We start from the raw sequence: 13,231 nt of genomic DNA on the forward strand, positions 1-13,231 counted from the left end.
TGGAGTTCCTCTACTTGTCTCTGTTTTAGTTGGGATCTGGGGTGGGCAGTTAATTCTAGCCACTTTGGTCTGAAACGCATAGTGAAGTCTACCACAAGGACGAGTAATTCACAAAACCATCAATCGAGTCCCAGATCATACGCACAGTAATCATTTAGGTGTGCAAGGAAAACTCTTTGTACCCCTAAGTAATTTTTGCCAATTAAATAGTGTTTGAATGTCTTAAGTGTATTTGAATTGTATACATGGATTTCTAGACAGGGATTTGGCTATGCTAAAAGTTTCACGTGTTAACATTTTCAAAGACTGTTATTTACCTTAACCTAAAAAAATATTTTAAATTCTCACGGTACAATCACGATCAGAACTTCATTTGTGAATTTTCTTGCCATGTTTCCTGGCTACAGGTGGCCTCTATTAGGCCTGGAGGCTTTAAAATGTCTACCTATAGATATCAAGGTTTTGTTGTGTACTCTCTTTCACCTGGTACAGCGTTGAGTACGAATCATGATTTTGTAACTGTTGGGACTGATTCTAGCATTAATCGCAAGCTTGACAGCTAAAGAAAGGCAGCCCAAGACTATCTTTATCAGGATTCAAATGCTAGTCTTACCATATCTAGCAATACCACACCTAGATATTTAAACAAAAGAAATATATAAAAACACACTTCCATTCAAAACCTGTCCTCCCACTTTGTAATAGATTTATATAGTGGCTCTGAACTGGAAGAGTGTTATTCTAGTGGTAAATGGATAAACAAAATGGAATATTGCTAAGCAATAACGAGGAAGGAACTAACAACATAGATGAATCTCAAATGTATTATGCTACATCAAAGAAGCCCCACCTCAAATGTTACTTATAGCTGTGATTCTCTTTATATAACATTCTAAAAAAGGCAAAACTATAGAAACAAAGCATGTCAGCTGCCAGGGATGGGGGAAGAGATTGACTGCAAAGGGGCAGAAGGAAACTTTTCTGGAGTGATGGAAAAGTTGGATATCATGATTGCGATGATAGTTACACAACTGCATATATTTCTCAAAACTTATCAAATTGTACACTTAAAATTGGTGACTTTATTGTATGTAAATTGAACCTCAATAAATCTGATAAAAAGAGCTGGAGTGGCAATATTATCAGACAGAACAGACTACACAATAAGGAATATTAGGAGTGTTAAAGAGGCACATTTCATAAAGATAAAAATTCCTCAGGCATATGTAAGAATCTGTATATATATTGAGAAGAGTTTCAAAATGGGCTGAAGCAAAAACGAATAGCATTGAAAGGAGAAATAGGCAAATCCACAATTATACTTCAGGATTTCAACACTCTTCTACTGATAGCACAGGTGGACAGAAAGATTATAGATGACTTGAAATAACCATATCAATCAATTTGACCTAATTGACAGTTATAAAGGACTCCACCCAACAACAGTGGAATGCATTCTTTTCAAGTGCACATGGCATAGTTATCAGGATAGACCACATTCTGGACCATAAAGCTAGTTTCATAAATTTAGAAGGATTACTATTATACAAACTGCATTCTCTTACTACTGTGAATTTAACTAAAAATTAATAACAAATAGATATCTGGAAATCCCTACATGTTTAGTAATTAAACAACACATTCCAAACAACCCATGGGTCTAACTTTCCCATAGGAAATTTAGAAATTACTTTGAATTAAATAATAATGAAAATGCTACATATCAAAACTTGTGGGATGCAGGTAAAGCAGAAATTAGAGGGAAACTTATAGCATTAAGATACTTTAAAGAATGAAAAACAACTAAGAAATGAGAAAAAGAAGAAATGAAACTCAGCATGAGCAGAAAGAAAGAAATAATAAAGATAAAAGTAAAAATCAATGAAAGTGAAAATAGACAAATAATAGAGAAATTCAATGAAACCAAAAACTGTTTATTTGAAATGATCAATAAAACAGATAAGCTCCCTAGCCAGAAAGGAAAAAGAGAGATAACACAAATTTTCAATGATAGTAATGAAAGAGAGGATAGGTCTTATGGATGCTAAAAGGATCAGAGATTGTTATGAACATTATGCCAATAAATTATACAATTGTCATGAAATAAGGAAATAGTGTAGAATACTGGTTCTCCCATAGTCCAAAAGTGATGTTGGGTCATATACATTGCTATTAGTTTAGAGATTGTGAGCAAGTAACATGATTCCAAAAATGGTTAAAATAATACAATCTGTGAGTGATATACTTTTCAAAAATAAATTGGAATGGATTCCTTGTAATCCTATAATAGTGTGATATTACATACAGTAAATTATGTACACGTGGCATGGGAAGTATGGAAAGCCATAGTCTGTCTTCAGTATGCTAATCATGTCTCTGTTACTATACATGGGAGAGTATCCCACACATGAACATCCTCCTGTCATGGGTGGTAGCAGAAAAATGTTTGAAAATCTCCCTACAATGGAAGTATCATATACAAATTAGTGAATCATGTCAAGGGTAAAACCAACTTTTGAAATGCAATTGGTTGTTTTGGAAGAAAATCTTCCTAAGCTTTGAAAATAGTAGCATATTTCCAGTGGCAAAGATTAAGAAATGCCATGTTCTTATCTCCAGAAAAACTTAGAAATTTCAACCATGAAAGTTGAAGGAAAGAAAATTGACTAAAAGAAATACATTGAGAGAAAGAAAAAGGATTCCTTGTCAATATATTCCCTCTGAAAGCCCAAGGACATAATAAATAATATTCAACAAATCTGAAGCAAGAATAAGTATTGACATTCAATATTTTTAAAAATGGAAAGGTTTTTTGATCTCTCTCAGTGGTCAGAAAAGAAGTTAAATACATAGCTATCCAAAACATGTTTTTAAAAAATACATTGCACTTATTTTTTTCTGAACCAATCTACATATATGTCACCATATACATTCTTTTCTGTATGTCTGATTTAATACATATTTTCTTCTGAGTATCAGATTTAATAAAGAAAAAACCTAACAATAATTACATGTAGATCGACAATTTACACCAACATGTGAGGGCAAATGTCTTTAAGACACAAGAGTAAGATACAGTGAGTACAAGAAACAGAAATAAAGCTGAGGCCAATCTGATTGCCTCAGGCAACAACCTGAGGAGGAAGTGGAATTTGCATTTTTCTCTAAAAACTTAATGTCGTTCTTCAGGTAAAACTGTAGAGTGATTTTATTCCAGGGATGCTTTTCTGACAAAGCAGAAAAAAACACATGAGGTGCAAATATAACTATATTGGAATATATCCACCTCCACATACAAATGTGACATGTCTGTCCAAACTCAAAAGCAACCAACAACAAAAAGCAAAATTTGATATCCTGAATGCACTTGTACTGTACAGAGACGAAAAGATTGCTTCTCTTTTAAATGATTTTTTAAATTAATTAATTAATTAATCTTTGGCTGCATTGGGACTTCATTGTTGTGCGTGGGCTTCTCATTGCGGTGGCTTCTCTTGTTGTGGAGCACGCTCTCTAGGCGCACAGGCTTCAGTAGTTGTGACACGTGGGCTCAGTAGTTGTGGCTCGCAGGCTCTAGAGCGCAGGCTCAATAGTTGTGGCGCATGGCTTTAGTCGCTCCACGGCATGTGGGACCTTCCCAGACCAGGGCTCGAACCCGTGTCCCCTGCATTGGCAGGCAGATTCTTAACAACTGTGCTGCCAGGGAAGTCCCACTTCTCTTTTATAAGATGGCAAATGAAAGAGACCATGAAACTGATGAGCATTCTAACATAGCAAGAAATCTGTAGGTTGCATGAAATATCAGTAAGATTGAGATTCAAACAACTAGATCATCTCAGGAAATATAACATTTCATCCATGAAACCATTCAACTTATTTAAGAATGGAAGTAAACAAAGAGACAGTATATTCCAAGACAGGACAAACATTTATTAAGTTGGTTCTGCTTCATAATCAGTCTAGGAATGAATTCCATGACAATAAGCATATTTGAAGGAATATGTACATTTTAATACATGATAACAATTAGAATAATTTAAATATGGTGTTTTCATTTTGCTTCCCTGTTTTAAGTCTCATGTGGCTGTTCCGGTTACTTACTGTTGTACAACAATCTTTGGCTTAAAAAAGCAATTTCTTATTCTCTTTCACAGTTCTGTAAATTAACGGGGCTCTGCTGGGTAGTTCTCCCTTGAAGTCTTTCATGTGGTTGCAATCAGATGACAGCCAGGACTGTGGTCATCGGAAGTCCCCGCTGGGCTGTCCAAGATGGCTTATTCACTCTCATGCCTGGCACTTGACACTGGCCGCTCACTGAGAGCTCATCTGAGGTTTCTACCAGAGCACCAACACAAGTTATCTTTATGTGGCTTGGGCTCCTCATGGGAAAGTGGTCCAGGGTAGTCACATTTCTTACATGCTGGCTGGCTTCCAAGAGGGAACATACAAAGGTGAGTGCTCCAAGAAACCTAGGTGGAAGCTATACGTTTTCTTGTGACCTGACTCCAAGGTCATGCAGCAGCAGTTCTCTTATATTCTATTGATCAAAAGCAAGCGACACAGACAGCCCAGATTCAAGGGGAAGAGACTGTTACTGGAAGGTTCATTTGGGGACCAACTACCACAGTGACACACAGAAGTAAACCCTTGTGAAGGAACTGTAGAGAGAAACCTATGCTCTCAAAGTATGAGGTTAAGTGATTCACTTAGGTCTCATGGAGAAGTACCCCCGAAATTAGCAAAAAATTGCTTGAGCATAAATTAAAATAACACAGTGCACAATTTCCTCTGGTTGGAATAGTCTCTCTCACGTACTAGGTAAACTCCTACTCATCCTTCAAGACCCCAGATTGAGTTGCACATGATCTGCAAATCTTTCCCAAATCCTCTGTTAGTCTCTTATTTTTACAAATAAGGACATGTAAGACTTGAGAGTTTAAGTGACTTTCCCTCTATCACACAGTGAGATAATGGCATAACAAATCCTAAACCCCACATGTCCAATTTCCAATCCAGTGTTCTTTCCACTGTACTCATTGCTTCTGATAAAGATATGATAGTATTACAATAGACTCTCATGTCATAATATTAATTAGCTTTTCAGTCAGCAAAGTCCTTTTTAGAAATTTATGGGCTGGGAAGTGTAGCAGCTAATATCTTAGGTTACAGTATTGGTTTGAATCCCTTGCATTGGATCTTATTCGCTGTATGACTGGGCAAATTCTGTAGTCTTTAAGGCTTAGTTTCCTCACCTGTTAAATAGGCATGATCATAACATCCACCTCAAAAAATTGTTATTACCACCAAATGAGACAATGGCATATAAAGCCCATAGCACAGTGTATGACGCACATTAAAAGACAAATAAATGTGATTAATAGTACTCAGAATAGTTCATGGAATAATGGATTCTGAGTAATAGTACTCAGAATTGTTCATGGAGTAATGAATATATGGTCTTGTTACATTATATTTTTATTATTTTATTTTATTAATTTGGAACTAAAATTCAAATTTATACAGTTCTCTGATAAATACATTATTCAGCTAGTATCATTTCTAAAGTGAGAAAATAAACTAAGAATTTACATAGTTCCTGAGACATGAAACCAGATTATTTCAAATATCATCATAGGTTGAACTGAGCTTCTATTATTCTCAGTAAACTAGAGAAGAAAACACTTGCATATACAGTCATTGTACAGTAATGCTGTTCTGAACAATTTTTTTCTATCTTTTTCCAATCTAAAGAGATGATTTCAAGGGAATTCTTGGGGGTGAGAAGATTTTTCTTTGAAAAAGGAGAGGATTAAGCAGAAAAGTTTGTCTGGAGATGGAAGTTCCCTAAATAAATTTCTAACTTAAAAGCATGTGAGGGCTGAGCCAGTGGGCCTCACCTCCCACTGTGTATTTCTTTAAGTTTTCTTCTCGTTATTTTACCTTCTGTATTTTCAGTTGTTGTTTGTATTTGTCTACAGTTTATACTCTGAACTGCTTAGGGTGAGTGACTCAGGCTGTCTTTGATATTGGGTATTATAGAAGGCTGTGCATTTCTCTTTGTCCAGATGCAGGAACACAGCAGTGCACTAGGAAAAGACCCAAGGTTCTGACCCTCCCTCACATTGTGTAACTGGAACATGCACACATTGCCGTTCAGTTTCAAAAGTTCTCATGCAAAAGTAATTACAGAGATCAGCTATAATTATAATTGTATAATTATCAACTATAATTATATCAGTCATCCACTTCTGTTTCTCCAGTAAAGAGAATATTAAAGAGAAATGGAAAGTGTAGGCCATTTGATGTTCAGTATAACCAGATGAGAATGACTGCTGTGTTACTGTTTAAACTAATTTTGGCTGGAACAACTAAGGCCTTACTCTTTCTAGCTCATAATGCATTTAACAATATTGAATTTTGTTTCTACTTGCCTCAGGTGCTTTCCTTTGTCCAGGGGCTTATGCTTCAGGCATGTGGATGTCATTACATGGGACAGAGGACTGTCATGCGAGGTTTAGAAAATTAGAAGTCTCTACATTTATAGTTTATTCGAATATTTATGTTAGCCTCATGGTAGAAAGTTCCCAAATTAAACTCCAAATACAAGTATAATGAAACAAAATATATAACTTCCTTTTTAACAAAATGTTAGTTTGGAAAACCAGCTTCTCAATGGAGGATCACATTTTCGCTTTTAAGGAGGAAGACAGGTAAAAAAAATAATGCCAGGGTGCCAGCTCTTTGGATATATGTATATGTATAATGGATTCACTTTGCTGTATACCCGAAACTAACACAACATTGTCAATCAACTGTACTCCAATATAAATTAATAAAAAAAAGAATGAGTTGATTGTTGTGCTTCCCCAAATTTTTGGCCATTATTGCCTTGATCAGTGTATGTCTTAACCTTAAATTTTTGTCTTATTCAACTTAACACTGGATTAATTCTGTTATTGTGAATGATTTTAGATGTATTCATAAGAACAAAACTTGAAATTCTCTGGCATCATCGTTCATCACTCGTGGACTTGGAGGCTTGTTATGTCTCTGTTTCAGATGCTTCTGGATGGGTATCACCAGAGATGTGCATTTGATTTAATGATACCTGAATCAGTGTCAGTGGTGCATCTTTTATATCTACTAGATGTGGAGAGACAGCCAATTTGTTTCCATTGTTACTGACTTTATTCTACAGCCCCTGTCAAGTTCACTCAGGATGTAGCTGATAAGAAAGAGTGAACATTGACATACAAGAAAACCCTAAAGCTTCCATTTCATGGGCATAGGCAATAAAATAGGAATCAAATAAATAAGTCAATAAACTTAGTATTTATGTAGCTTTGTTACCTAGGGACATCAAAATATTTCTCATTAGTCAGCAGCAAAATTTTGAAGATATACATTTCTTTCGGGTAACACGTACTCTTGTTTGGTCTTTGGAGTTTTGTTGGGGGCTTTAGCCCTTAGCCTGGTGCTGTCCAGTGAGGGACGTTTTTTGGCAGCTGTGTGGTTTATTGCTGGTTGCTGTCCTTTGCATTTGGAGATATTATTGATTGTCATTACCAATCAGTCCTTATTAGGGAGCCATAGCCCTTTCTGAACTATGTATATAAATATTGTTGGATGAATTTCCAACTATACTCATGGTTTGTGTGGCTGCTTCTGTTTGAGACCTGCCTCAGATACGCAATCTCTTGCTTATAAACCCTTAATGGTGATTATATTCACTTAAGTACATCATCTTTCACGGGCTATAATCCCCTCATAGCCCACAGCCTTGCCACTTACTAGGCATAATAAGCCCTCAAAACACATCTGGTGGGCTTCCCTGGTGGCGCAGTGGTTGAGAGTCCGCCTGCCGATGCAGGGGACACGGGTTCGTGCCCCGGTCCAGGAGGATCCCACATGCCGCGGAGCGGCTGGGCCCGTGAGCCATGGCCGCTGAGCCTGCGCGTCCGGAGCCTGTGCTCCGCAACGGGAGAGGCCACAACAGTGAGAGGCCCGCTTACCGCAAAAAAAAAACCAAAAACCACATCTGGTGCTTTCTCTAGTTGCAGTTGTCTGAGCTTCAGCTGGCAATGTTGGAGGCATTTCCAAGTCCTCATCTGCTTCATTTCATACAGCTGCGTGTAGCAGAATCATTTAATGTCAGGGGTCTGTCCACAGTCAAGGAACTCATTGCTGCAGAGTCTCTGTTGCCCCTTTGTTCTCCCTAGTGGCCATCTCAAAGGCTGGATGACATTTATGATAGGTTTAAGTGTTACTGTCATCTGGAAAGTTAGATCCATGCCTCTGGAGCTTGATAACTCACCGATTCTAAACTTTGCCAGCTTCATCTTGGCCTCCTTGATTCAGGAAACCGGAGTATCTGTCTTCAAACACTGCCCTGGGACCTCTGACTCCACAGAGTAGATGAAAGGTCTTAATTGTGGTAGGGGTACCTCGCAGAGGCTTGACTGAGATCAGGTCAGTAGAGATGTGCTCATTCTATGGCCAGGAAATTCCTTCCTACATGGAAACGTCAAAAATAGCAAATAGCAGAATTATTTGAGAAATAAAATAACACAACCCACCTTCATAATCTTGAGGGATACCTTGGGCTAGTGGAATGAAAGATTTTCTTACATGTGTGAAAGAATATTCTGGCAAAAGCTATGTCCATTTTTATTAACTATGAACAAGTTTATGTAGAATAGATTGCTTTAATTGTTGTTGAAAGCATATATTTGGGTGCTTTATTCAGGCTGATCTAGGTACAGAAGGATGAAAAAAAAGGATATGAATCTCAGCTCATCTCTAGTGCTTGAGGTGCAGGTGTCTACGACCAAATTTCACATACTAGGGTAACATTCAACATGCCAGAAAATGCTCGGTGTTCATTAACCTTGGTGAGCCTAGGACCAAGCAGGCAATACCTAGTTATCCAGGCAAGTGTGTTATGAAGAAGCAGAACCCAGTTAGCAGGTCAAGGGCAGGGGCAGGAGTGCTAGAAAGAGAAATTCTAGAGCAGGGATTAAAAGTCATTCTTTAATACTACCCACTGATTCAGACTTGGAATAACACTCATTCTGCAAGGATGAATAAAAGAACCCCATTTCCAAAAATGGGTGCATAGGCAAGAAACCAAGCTCAGTGAGAACTCTGCCTTATTTTAGTCTTATTATCTTGCACTATAGTTTCATGTGAAAGCTGTCTTCAAGTGGTTTAGAAAGTAGACAATAATATGCAATCATATTTCTTTATAGTGCTAGACATATAAATGAAGTAATGTAATTATTTTTGGTGTTTATATTTGCTTTAACATATCTATATATGTTTAATGCAAAGAAGATTTCCAATTATAATCTCATTGTCTTGCTTTTGGCCAAAATAACTTTTAAAACTGGAGCTAACTGAATGTGTTTTTTTAAATAAAAGTTAAATATATCTTCCTCTATTTACCTAAACCTTCTCATTTTTTTTTACAAATAATTTCCTGACTATACAATTGGCCCATTTTACCTCTTAAAATCTGTGTCCCTCCTCAATACAGATAAATATTTGATGAGTGAGCTAATAAATAAATGGACCGATATCTACCATGGTGCCAAAAATGTAATAGATGTTCATTAAATGAGTTTAATAAATGAATGAATGGGAAATCATGGGTAGTAATGACATTGACAATGGAAATGGTTTTTCCTGGAAAATTTTATTGGTGAAATAAGCTTGGAAACTCTTCAGATCCCTCTGATTATATGAGGTCAGATACACAGGGAAATTAAAGGGAGAATTCCCAGCCCTTTTTGCAACTCAACTGGCTTTTCTCCAAGGAATTCTAGACATTGTCACAAGCTATACTTTGCCAACTGCACATTAGTCCTTAAAACACCTTCAAGTAAGGCTACAATCGTATTTCAAAAGTAGGTTTAAAGGGTTAATCACTCCTGTGTTGTGAAAATACTATAATTTAGTCAGCACAGCAGAATATTTTGATTGTTATACGTAGCAACATTGTAAAATAGCTAAGCTGTCACAGTGACTCATGATTCCTGACCATGTTTCATAATCTTTTCTTCCTAAAATTTGCTCAGTGTTTTGATATTTGATCAACTAAAAACATTTTTCCATACACTTGAGTAAGGAGATGATGCATTTCTGCTGCAGCAACAATTTTCAAGAATCAAATCACCATCCATGCTTTGCCTAGTTAGGAAACGGCTATTTTAAACAAAGTATATTGAAGCATAAACACTGGTAGATAGGCCATCTTACAATATAGCTTTAAATAATAATGTGATATGCCATTAACTCAACAAATATCTGTTGAGAATCCACGTGGCAGGCACTTTCTAGGAAAAAAAATCGTTGCCCCAGTGGAGCTTACATTCTAGAAGAGAAGACAGAAAATAAACTAATAAATAAGTAAATTATCAAAATGTTAGGAAGGGACAAGTGCAATGGAAAAAGAGAAGAGCAAGTGGTATCTGGAGGCTAACGTGGAAAGATGGGGCTGTAATCTTAGAAAGGGTGGTAAAAGGTGGCGGGTTCATGGAGGAGGAACATATAAGTAAAGACTTGAGGAAGATGGGACTTCCCTGGCGGTCCAGTGGTTAGAACTCCGCGCTTCCAATGCAGGGGGTGCGGGTTTGATCCCTGGTGGGGGAACTAAGATCCAGTGGCCAAAAAAAAAAAAAAAAAAGACTTGAAGAAGATGAATGAGCCATTATGGTGTCCAACACATTACTTCCTCTTGTAAATTTCCTTCTGAGCAGCCCTCCTATGTCTGTATGAGGGTGATGTCATCCCCCTGCCTAAAACTTCAATCATTTCCTGCTGCTTTTAGTGTAATGTGCCATCTCCTTAATTTGTTCTATGACAACCTCTGTGATCTCATTCCTGTCTCAACTCCAGCCCCCTGCCTCTTTCTGTTGCTTATGATGCCCCAGCCATGCTGGATTTATTTCAGTTCCCTCTCGAATACCAATGGCTTTCCTACAAGCATTTCTCTCTGCCTGTAACCATTCCCTGGACTGGACTTTTACCTGACCCACTTTCCAGCCAGCTGATGCCTCTTACCCTCCAAACTGTCTCCCGTTCTTAGATTTTCATTGCACATTATATTTGCCTTCCCAGTTCTTATTGCAACAATAAGTAAATAATTGGTTGTGTAATTATTTAATTTCTATTTTTCCTGATAGACCTTAAGCCATATGATACGGATGTTGTCTGATGTCTGCCTTGTTCATTCCTATATCCCTAGTGCCTGGGATGTGATAGATAGTCAATATTTGTTGAGTGAATAAAGCAAGCTTGAAATGAGGTGGGATTCCTGTTGTTGGGCTAGGGAGAAAGAGTGTACCCAGATTACACAGTGGGCAAATAATAATGAAAAGTATTCTTTCCCTGAATGACCTAAACATACTATTAAACCAAATGGTCGAGACTGAAAGACCATTAAGGTCTATAGGCAACCCGTTTAGGATCTCTTCTTCTCATGGATCCGCATATAACTGGCAATGAGTCTTCTTCGATAATGATTATAGACTAGAAAGTGTCACCATTACTGCTCTTCTCCAAACATTTCACTCTCCCCCAGCCCCTGGGTTCCAGGCATGCGGTAGGGAGGCACTTCCCTGCCCTTCTGAAGTTGGGTGTGGCCACAGGACCTTCTCTGGCTCGTGAACTGAGTAGCTACAGGATATATCACTTCTGGCAGGAAACTTTAAGAGTCACTGCACACTTGGCCACCTTTTTCCTTCTGTTTGCCACAGCCCCAGGCAGTGCTTCAGGTGGCAGCTAGTCTGTGAGTGGGTTCCTGCGCTGGAGTAACATGGCGCTCCCAGCTGACCCACGACGGATATATAGCCTAGAGGAATAATTCACCTTTACTGTATTTAAGTCGCTGAAACCTTGGGTGATTTGCTTTTACAATATCATCTAACTTATCCTGACTGACACAGAAATAGGTTTTGAGGCTCAGTTGTACAAAGAAATTTTCTAGCACCATCGCCATTTCGCTCCTGTATAGCCTCTTAACTCATCTCCCTGTTTCCACCCTCACTGCTCTCGAATCTGTCTTCTACATGGTTACCAAAGTGATTTTTCTAGACGAGCGCTCTGATCAGACCCTTCCATGTCAAACTCTCTAAAGAAGTCTCATTAACTTCAGGATTAAGTCCAAATCCTCAGCAGGATGCGTACAAGCAGGACACCTGAGAGCCTCAGTCCCTGCCCCTGTGCCTTCACAAGGTGAGCTGCTTACTCAGCCTCCACATTCCTATAATGCCTTACACACACTTCTGCATTAGTGCGTTTTACAGTATGTTGCCTTCCACCGCAACCGCTCGTGGACTCTGTGGCAACAGAACATCGTGTGACAAGGATTGTAGTGCCTCTCCAGGGTGGCCCCGCCTCAGCCCTTGCAAGTCCTTATTCAGAGCTGAGCTAGTGAATAGAGGAGAGCATACACTATGCTTGTCATGGAAACAGTCAGGTGTACATTTCTGCTAAGTTATTTTCTTTTTTCCTTAATAAGATAAAAGACATATTTTTTATGTGTATTGAACACATTCGGTCTTGAATGATGTGTATGTTTCCTATATGTGAACCTGGAGACCATTTTCCTAGTCTTTTTATTATTGGATGTTGCCTTCTTCTTAGGAGTTATTTCTTTGGGAGCCTGAAAAAAATAAAACGATAAGTACAGACTATTCTGTTCAATGTAGCTCCATTATATTTAATGAAACAGTGTCCACCAACACTGTCACAGGTCAGAAACCGAACCCCTCAAACCATGCTCAGAAAAACCAAACTTCATGTGGTCTAACTGCAAGTAAAATAATTTATTGATTTAAATTTAGTTGACTATCACCAAAGCTTGGACACTAAATTTAAAATGTATGTTGTTGTTTTTTTTTTTAACATCTTTACTGGAGTATAATTGCTTTACAATGTTGTGTTAGTTTCTGCTGTACAACAAAGTGAATCAGCTATATGTATACGTATATCCCCATATCCCCTCCCTCTTGCGTCTCCCTCCCACCCTCCCTATCCCACCCCTCTAGATGGTCACAAAGCACCAAGCTGATCTCCCTATGCTATGCAGCTGCTTCCCACTAGCTATCTATTTTACATTTGGTAGTGTATATATGTCAATGCTTTATATTACAGAAAAAAAATAAGTTAACAATCTAGTTTGAAATACCAGGATCACATGAATAGGAAGAAAGGCCTGTTGGGCCAAAGA

The sequence above is a fragment of the Grampus griseus genome, assembly GCF_964374135.1.
Source record: "Grampus griseus genome assembly, chromosome: 13".
Classification (NCBI taxonomy): Eukaryota; Metazoa; Chordata; class Mammalia; order Artiodactyla; family Delphinidae; genus Grampus; species Grampus griseus.